Source organism: Protopterus annectens, chromosome 9.part0, assembly GCF_019279795.1.
Source record: "Protopterus annectens isolate FY-2018-M chromosome 9.part0, PAN1.0, whole genome shotgun sequence".
NCBI lineage: Eukaryota > Metazoa > Chordata > Ceratodontiformes > Protopteridae > Protopterus > Protopterus annectens.
The window spans coordinates 1,578,590,779-1,578,600,945 of record NC_056743.1 but is presented as its reverse complement, the minus strand read 5'-3'; the positions used below and the strand labels follow the sequence as shown (position 1 = coordinate 1,578,600,945).

At 42.1% G+C, this 10,167-nt stretch overlaps 1 non-coding gene across 1 annotated transcript; it reads right to left on the bottom strand.

Annotated features, from left to right (window-relative positions):
• Nucleotides 1-1,065: 1,065 nt before the first annotated feature.
• Nucleotides 1,066-1,228, bottom strand: LOC122812404. The gene has a single exon (XR_006366416.1). It is a non-coding gene; the product is annotated as a U1 spliceosomal RNA (small nuclear RNA).
• Between the last annotated feature and the right edge of the window lie 8,939 nt (nt 1,229-10,167).

Genomic DNA, 10,167 nt, shown 5'->3' with positions numbered 1-10,167 from the left:
GTTTTATTAACGCTTTATAACCTTAGGAGCCATGTGGTGCATCTTCGGTTTGTTTTTCTGCATCTGTTTTTGTCTACTTCGGAGGAGCACCTTATCCCATCAATGGATTTATTTTCCATTTTCAGGATCATATTGTTTGAATCCTCTGTTAAAGGACAGCTACTTTCTTATTTCCATTCAATGCAGGTCAGTTCAAGAGACAACGTAATAAATCAAGGGAGTCTTTAAAAGAATTGTGTGCATTGTGCGTATTGTTTGCCTCATTTTCATAGTCTTCCTAGGCAGATAGGAGGAAAAACATTCTTACCAAACATCCAGCAAAGAATCACACACAGAGAGATGTAATTTTCGACATGTAATAAGAAATCATGGTCCAAGACAACCTGGCACACAACATTTCATAATGTCTTCAAAATGTACTGACATAAAACATACATTACTAGAATAATGTATGCAGATGAAGTCAGTTGAGCATTACATCAAGCCATAAGTCATAATGCACATCTGTATGTTCACATATTTAAGACATGACTGGTTACATGATACAAGTAAGCATTTTAACATTTTAAAATAAAAAGCAAGTATAAAGCCAAATAGCTGTAAGGCATCATTTATAGTTATGTGCTAGAACGCCTGTATAGGAATCCCATGCTATTACAGTGATTCAGGTACCATGAGAGAGGCACCTTTAAGCAATGTCATAACAGCCATCTCATTGTAAGTATAACACAAATGGATACACACCAGTAAGCAATGGATACAGTTTAAAAAAAAAATTCTTTGCTATAAGCATTGTCTCTAGATGATTGTCACTGTTGAAGTGACACCCTGACATCATGTGCAAAAAAAGGGGTTGTGGATGGATGAATTCTTTAATGTAACAAAATGTATACATCAAACCACACATGCACACACTTAAATCCATGTATGCATAGATGTTCACATGCACATGCAAGCACACACACATGTGCATGGATATTTATATAATAATAGCAGGCCTCTATCCAGATTATGCTACCTGACTAGAACACAGAAACTACACAATAAATGCACAGAAAAGCACAGATAGAGCATTTACAAACAGAAAATACAGCTTTCAGTATGAGAGAGTTGAGTTTCCCACATTTGGAGAAATCACAGGGGTCAACCTATCCGAAGTGCAATGGAGTAACCTCGCCCTGAGAGAACCACCTTCCTGATTATGGTCTCTCCCTTGCCAGGTAAGTATTTTCTGTTTGTGAGTGCTCTATCTGTGTTTTTCTGTGCATTTTTGTGAGGTTTCTTTGTTCTACTCAGGTATCATATAACTGAATTGTTTGCAGTTAAAAGCATTCTCTAGACTCTCCTTGCTCCTTTATCTGTTTAATACATTCATTTAGTGGCTAGAGCTAGTAGCTGTAATAGTGTTCATTACTGTAATTGCATTTTTACTGAATTACTAAACTGTAAATTGCTTTTTCATACTGAGAGTTATATTTTCTGTTTGTAAGTGCTCTATCTGTGCTTTTCTGTGCATTTATTGTGTAGTTTCTGTGTTCTAGTCAAGTAACACAATCTGGATATAGGCCTGCTGTTATCCAAACCTGGTTGTTTTATTTGTTGGGTTTCCTGTGTTTCTGGTAGCCATCTTCTGCTCATATGTCTTGTTTTCTTTTTTATTGAGAGCAGCAGGGTTTCCTGGCCTTCTTTCTCCAGAGTAATTGGTTGAAAGAGCAGGGGCTAGCAGGACTGGATAGTAATTTGAGCTTCTAAATTATTACATCCTTTCTGGTATTTAAACCCTGTGTCTGCAGGGGGCTGTGCTTGTATTTACCAGGCTGTGAGTGGTGATGCATCACTGGGAAAAAAGAGAAATTCCGTAAGACTCCTAGAGCAGAATAAGTTATTTCTTACATTTATTTCATTGTATTGCACTTCTTTAACACTTATAATTGTGCTATACAGCTAATCTACTACATTTTGCACTGCTATAAAGCTTATTTATTTTACTGCTTCACTGCATTTGTTTTATACTGTTTTAACTGTATTTTTAATTGCTAGATAGTGCTTTATTACTGCAACTGCATTTTACTGAATTACTTAACTGTAAACTGTTTTCTCATACTGACAGTTGGATTTTCTGTTTGTGAGTGCTCTATCTGTGCTTTTCTGTGCAATTTTTGTGAAGTGTCTGTGTTCTAGTCAGGTATCATATAACTGATTTGTTTGCAGTTAAAAGCATTCTCTAGAGTCTCCTTACTAATACACAGAGAACATTTGAAAAGGCCGACCCACTTACGTTCTTAACCTTGAATTATGTTCTGTTCATAATTTCTCCCTTTCCACTTTACTAAAAAAAAAACTGCTAGAATCTCTTTATGTTCTGACTGAGTGTGCTTCTCAGCTGATAAGTATATTTGTTGGCACTTTTTAACTGTTCAGAGGTGAATAAAACAAAAATTGAATTCACTTCAGAATACAATTTGAATAAAATGCATTTATTTAAACTGTATTTGCTCTAATATTGTTACACACTCAAGTGTGTCAGCTTGCACTGCACTTGAATTGTTTTTAGTGCTTTTTTAGCTGCTTTTCTGTAAAAAAAATAAATAAATAAATACAAAAGTTCTAAGCATGTTTCCTGCCTTTCCTGTAACTAGTATAGTCCAGATGCAGATTTGCTGTATCCAGGACTGTTTGTAAGCTTCTGAGCCCCCCAAGCCTTTCTGTGTTGGAGGGAAGTCATCTAGTTTATCAGTGGGAGTGGTAAGCATTAGAGGAGTGGTTTCTGGCCCATAAATTGTAGTTTATTGGCCATTTGGGCAGTTTTTCCATATCTTTCTGGTTTAAAAACTCCCTTTTGTTTCCTGCCTTTCCTGCAACTAGTCTAGTCCAGATACAGACTTGCTCTATCCAGGACTGTTTGTAAGATTCTGAATGGTGCCGAAGTCTGCTCTTCAATTTTTCCCTTAGATCTGCTAGTTCTCTCCCCTCCTGCACTTTTACTAGCTTCTTAGTCTGGCACTTTACCAGACTTCTTGTTCATAGGTTCATAGGTTCATAGCTTTATGCTAGGCTATCTGCCCTAAGGCATTTATAAGCCTAGCCCAAAGTTTTCTGGCTTACGCCACCCCTTATATGAAAAAATACTGTGCCCATTAGTTTGTTGTGCCTCTGTCCAGCAGTGACACAGAAATGATTCCCGGGGTAAACCTATGATCTCCCATCCACAGGTCAAGACTTCTCTTGAACAGAGCCAGCGAGGTGCTCTGCCTCACATGGACCGGGATTTTATTCCACAGCATAGGGAGTCTCTGAGTGATACATCTATCCCTCCAGCACATCCTATTTATATCCGTGTTAAGGTTTAAGTCGCTTGCTCTAGTGGTTTTGGTGGATTTGGATTTTTTGAGGTGGAGCATGTCCATTAATTCCGGGTTGGACATGGCCTTGTATGTCAGGCACATGTCACCTCTGAGCAGATGGTATGCGACTGAATAGAGCTGGAGTTTCTTCAATCTGGCAGCATATGACAGATTTTGGAGTCCCTTTATCCTTTTGGTGAGGAACTTTTGGGGTCTCTCCAATTGCTGCAGATGTCGGGTGAGATACATCCCGAATGGGGCATTGTACTCGATAATTGGTCTGATAAGTGAAGAGTACAGGAGAACAATGACCTCACTAGATCTGGATGTGAATCCCTTCATGATCAGGTGGACAATGTAGAAGGTCTTTCTAACCACTTTAGCAATGTGAGTGTCAAAAGAAAGGCCACTGTCAAACTGGGTCCCCAGGTCCCTGATAACCTCTTCTGTGCTTAGTGGATTGCCGCCTATATGGTAGCTTGGGGTTACATTGTTTTTCCCGAAGGGTATGACTATACATTTTTTGGCGTTTAACTTCAGGCCATGGCTCTGGAACCAGCTATCTGTTTCCGTGAGTCCCTTCTGAAGGATATCCGTGTCCGATGCACTTCCACTATGGCGCCCAGTTTGCAGTCGTCTGCAAACTTTGTCAGCCAAAGTCCTCCCATGTTGGCCTGTACTTCTGAGAAGTAGATGCTGAACAATAGGGGGCCAAGGACCGAGCCCTGTGGGACACCACTTGTGACCGGCTTGGAGTCTGACATAGCGCCAGCAACTCTAACCCTGTGGGTTCTGTCCTTAAGCCAGTTTGCAACCCATCTTGTGACATATGGGTTTACATTTAAGCTGGTAAGTTTTTCTACAATACCCGAGTGGGGTATTGTGTCGAAAGCCTTTGCAAGGTCAAGGTAGGCTGTATGGACTGCCTTTCCCTCATCAATGGCCTTGGTGACTGTTTCGAAGAAGTCGACCAAGTTCAAAAGGCATGATCTGCCCTTGACGAAGCCAAACTGGGTCAGGTCCAATGTCTGCAAGTCCCCTATATCTTTGTTTATGAGCTCCATTATGATCCTCTCCATAGCTTTGCAGACTAGACTTGTTAAGCTTATGGGGCGGTAATTACCAGGGTCCGTAGAGGAACTGCCTTTGTGGAGTGGGACCACAGTTGCCGTACGCCACTCCTTGGGCACGTATCCTGTGGTAAGGCTGAGATTAAACAGCTGCCTAATGTGCGGGTTTAATTCCTCATTTAGCTCGTGTAGCACACAGCCGGGACACCATCCGGTCCCATTGATGCTGTGTTTTTAGCTTTAGAGAGAGCAGCTTTCACCTGCGCATTTGAGATATCTGGGAGGCTACACTCCGCTGGGATAGTTATCTCTCCTTTGGGGGGGGTGAAGTTTGCACTGAACCTGTCTGCCAGTATGTTGGCAATGTCTGTGGGTTCAGTGATTTTTGTATCATTTTGGACTAATTCTGAGCATATTTGGGAGTTTCCACCCAGGTTCCTAACATAGCTGAAAAAGGCCTTATGATTGTCCTTTGAATCCATGGCAATTTTTCTCTCAAAATTGGCCTTAGTTGATTTTATGAGTGCTCGTATTTTTTTACTAATAATGATCAGGGGTGACTTCCCTTTTATGGATTTTGTTCTATCATGTAATAGCTTTCTCCTCTTATTGTAAAGTTTGTTAATGGCTGGGGTCCACCAGACTAGACGTTTGCCCTTTGTGGAAAGAGTCTTGGTTTTATTTGGGATTGCCTGATCCATGCAGTCCTGGCGGTGTTCATAGAAGGCATTTGTAAGGGCTTCCGCAGCTTGGGTTGTGGTTTCCACTGGCTCAGGGGCCTTGAAGGATACCACACCAGTCTTGAGTAGTGTGAAGTTTGCTTTAGAGAAGTTCTTCACTGTGGTCTTTTTTGTTTGGGGTGGGGCGGATGTGGATTTCCAGTGAGATTAGTTTATGATCAGATCTCACCAATGAGGGATATACTTCTGGTGTGGAGCATTTTGTCCCCATGTTTGTGATAATGAGATCTAGTATATTTTCTCCTCTTGTGGGAACAGTGACTAGCTGTTCCATGGCATTTAAATTTATGAACTCCAGGAACCGTTGGGCTAGAAAGTTAGGGCTTGAGTAATGTTCCCAGTCTATATTCGGGTAGTTGAAGTCACCCAATATGATGGTGTTTGGAGATACATTTATACCCTCCAGTGTATTCAGGAAGGCTGTGTGGGGTTCCTGAGTTTGAGAGGGTGGCTTGTAGCATGCTACAATTTGTAGAGCAGTTTTGCCTATGGTTAGTTGCACCTGGATGGTTTCCGAAGCTTCGTGCATTGCCACCAACCTAGAGGTGTGGGTATCCTTTATGAATATGGATACACCCCCTCCTTTTGTGGTGTGGTCCGGGTTTTGGGGCTGGAACGCATGATATGAGGTAAAACCTAATAGTGCCGGGGTGCTCTCAGGAGCCTTGAACCAGGTTTCAGTTACAGCACAGACATCAATGTTCTCCATACTGAGAAGGGCCTCGAGTGCGTGGATTTTGAGATTTAGACTTCTGGCATTGAGCAGCATTACCCTCAGTTTCTTCCCATTTTTGTTTTCTAGGGTGGTAGGTTTAGAATTTGAGCCTTGCCTAAAAAGGCACTTTGGGGGTGGCATGAGCCTTAGCCTATATCCGAATCCCAGGGTGACAGGTGCAAGCCGTCCCTTGCGAAGCAGCGTGGCTTGTCAAGCATGTCATCCCAGGCAGACAGACACTGGATCCCCTTTGAATAACACCAGACATTAAGCCAATTGTTAAAGCTGATCATCTTGTCTCTATATTGTGGCATCATTCTTGGTGAAGGAAGGATACTGCTCAGGGTCAGGGTCATACCTGCCTGGGCTACATAATCAGAGAGCTCCTCTATGTCTCTTTTCATGTAGTCCAGGGAGGTACGTCTCAGGTCGTTCACACCAGCATGGACAATGACTGTGTCATATTTGTACTTGCCGTGGAGTGACCCGAGTGCTTGTGTTATGTGGTGGATTCTAGCGCCCGATAGGCAGCTTACTGTGACCCTCTCCTTGTTCAGCCTGGTGATTGGGACATCAGTGTGTCTGACTATGGAGTCACCTATGACAAGTATGTTTGGTGTTGTATTTGGCCTTAAGGGCTGTGACTGTTTTGCACACTGATTTTGTGGTTTATGTGTTGCTTGTGGGGTGTCTTGAGGTAGCAGTTGTTTGGGTGTCTGCTTTGGAGGCCTCTGCTGTTTAGGTAAATTTTTACTCAGAGCCTCCGAGTATGTCTTCGTGTGTTTATGCGTTTGATTCAGTGGTGTGGTAGCATTATGTGAGGCTGGTTTTGTGGTGTGTGTAGTTGCCTTCTCCTCCTGTCTGGTCTTGCCAGTCCTGAGTTGAGAGAGCTCAGCCTCCAGTTTGGCTAAATAGCTGCATGCTGCATTTCTCGCAAGTATTTGTGTTATGTGGGAGGAGGAGAGGGTTGTCTGTGTACATGAGACAATTGTAACATTGCCTCAATATTCCCAGATTCACCAACTGGGCAGGAGAGGACGCCAGCATCTGGCCCTTCGACATGCTAGAAAAATTAAGAAGTTAGGTATGAGACTGAATAAGAGAGGACTTAGTAAGGAAGTGGGTACTCCTGGGTGGGTTTCGCAAGTGAGGGACTTTGTATAATATAGAAATGACAAGTGCTGAGCTTTTTTTTTTTTTTTTTTTGAGAAAAAAAAAAAAACTTTTAGGAACAAGTGCTGCACTTTTTAGTCAAGGGATATACTGTTTAGGTTACTAGTAGAGCAGTTCTAAGGGAAAAAATGAAGAACAGACTTTATGGAGCCAGAAAAAGTTTAACCTTGTTAAACCGGCGCTGCCCGATGCTGCTCTAGTGGCAACTCCGCGCTAAATTGTGCTAAAGCACGCTAAAGCATGCTTTATAGCAGGGGGGCTGGAAAAGGCAGGAAATGACCCAAAATGGCCACTAACTTCAAGTTACTGTCTTAAACCACTCCTCTGAGAACAAACAGGCAGCTCAGTACTCCCCACTCCCACTGGTGAGTAAAGAAACTTCCCCCTGACCAAACAAAGAAAATGGAGAAGTACAGAAACCAAGACAAAGCCCAGGGATCAACAAAATCTGATCACTGGAACAAACTAGCCAGGAAAGTTAGGAGAACAAGAATATTTTTTTGTTTTTTTTCACAGACAGAACAGAAAACACAATAAATGCTTTGCTTTTCGATTAAATGCTATCAAAAGCTAGTACACTTGAGTGTATTAGCCTGTAGTTTAACTTTTAAGCAAACTTAAACTAAGAAGTGCAACCAACAATTAAAGCCTATAAAAACAGGAAAAACAGGTAATACCACTATAAAATAGACAGAAACAGTCGTCGAATAACACAAATGGTCGAAAAATGCTAGAAAAAATACTTAAAATCTGGAAAGTTGCTTTTTCCTTTCCCTGCTGCTCTAGGAACTCTGCTGGATACCACGAGGAGCTGTGCTGAGTTCACTACAGCCAGAAAAGCCTGCCAAAGCGTGCTTTATAGCAGGGGGCTGGAAAAGGCAGGAAATGACCCAAAATGGCCACTGAACTACAAGTTACTATCTTAAACCACTCCTCTGAGGACAAACAGGCAGCTCAGTACTCCCCACTCCCACTGGTGAGTAAAGAAACTTCCCCCTGACCAAACAAAGAAAATGGGGAAGTACAGGAACCAAGACAAAGCCCAGGGATCAGCAAAATCTGATCACTGGAACAAACTAGCCAGGAAAGTTAGGAGAACAGGAATATTTTTTTGTTTTTTTCCAAGTTTTTTTTCACAGACAGAACAGAAAACACAATAAATGCTTTGCTTTTCGATTAAATGCTATCAAAAGCTAGTACACTTGAGTGTATTAGCCTGTAGTTTAACATTTTAGCAAACTTAAACTAAGAAGTGCAACCAACAATTAAAGCTTATAAAAACAGGAAAAACAGGTAATACCACTATAAAATAGACAGAAACAGTCGTTGAATAACACAAATGGCCAAAAAATGCAAGAAAAATACTTAAAATCTGGAAAGTTGCTTTTTCCTTTCTCTGCTGCTCTAGGAACTCTGCTGGATACCACGAGGAGCTGTGCTGAGTTCTCTACAGCCAGAAAAGCCTGCCAAAGCATGCTTTATAGCAGGGGCTGGAAAAGGTAGGAAGTGACCCAAAATGGCCACTGAACTACAAGTTACTGTCTTAAACCACTCCTCTGAGGACAAACAGGCAGCTCAGTACTCCCCACTCCCATTGGTGAGTAAAGAAACTTCCCCCTGACCAAGCAAAGCAAATGGAGAAGTACAGGAACCAAGACAAAGCCCAGGGATCAGCAAAATCTGATCACTGGAACAAACTAGCCAGGAAAGTTAGGAGAACAAGAATATTTTTTTGTTTTTTTTCAAGTTTTTTTTCACAGACAGAACAGAAAACACAATAAATGCTTTGTAGCAATTATTGTAGCACATAAAAGTGCTACCAGCACTAAATGTTCTACAAGGAACAGCTCCAGTACTTATTATTAATGCCAATCCCTACAGGCATGTCTAAAGGTCAGTTCCCTGTGATTTATCCTATTAACCTGGTGAACTTGGACATCCTGAGGCAATGTAGCAACTGCCTCATGTACACTGACAACCCTCTCCTCTTACCTCCCAACTCTCAGACTTGCGAGAGATGCACTTATATATCCAAACTGCAAGCCAAGCATTCTCCAGCCAAGACCAGAATAGCAGGTCAAGAGTAGAAGGTCAACACTTACACCACACCACATAGAACACATAGTCCAAAAGAACACAAACCAGCACTGCCTTCGCATAAAATTACAAACCACACACCCACCTTCGTGGAGGCTCTCAATAAAAATCTACCAAACAGCAGAGACCTCCAAGGCAGAAATGCACTAGACCACCACAACACAACACTAATTATGAGACAAATAACTCTCATAAACAGTGTGCACCTCAACCAAAGCCCCTAAGGCAAAGCAGCATGCCCAACGTACTAGTCAAAGGTGACTCGATAGTGAGACACACTGATGTCCCACTCACTAGGTTGAATAAGGAGAAAGTAACAGTCAGCTGCCTGTCAGGTGCCAGGATCCACCACATAATGCATGCACTCAGGTCCCTCAACAACAGGTGCAAATATGACTTTGTCATTGTAGATGTGGATGTGAATGATCTGAGACGTACCTCCCTGGACTACATGAAAAGAGACATAGAGGAGCTCTTGGATTATGTAGCACAATTGGGTATGACCCTGGCCCTGAGCAGCATCCTACCATCACCGAGAATGATACCACAGTACAAGGAGAAAATGATTGATTTCAACAATTTGCTAAGTTTCTGGTGTCATTCTAAGGGGATCCAGTATCTGTCTGCCTGGGACGACATGATTGATAGACCTCGATGCTTTGCCAGAGATGGCTTGCATCTGTCACCCCTGGGCTTCCAGATACTGGCCAAGGCTCTTGCCACCCCTATAGTGACTTTTTTAGTTGGTGTTCCAAAAACCAAATTACCACCATAAAAGCTACAAACAAATGCAATATGAGGGCTATGCTGCTCAATGCTAGCAGTCTAAATATCAAAATGCACTCACTTGAAGCACTCCTTAAAATGGAGAACATCGACATTTGTGCTGTAACAGAGACCTGGCTCAAGGCAGCAGAAAGAACCCTTGCACTACCAGGTTATAACTCATTCCACACCTTTCGGCCCCAGAACTAGGACAAAAGCTCCAAAGGTGGTGGTGTCTCCAAATTCATAAAGGATGTGCACAC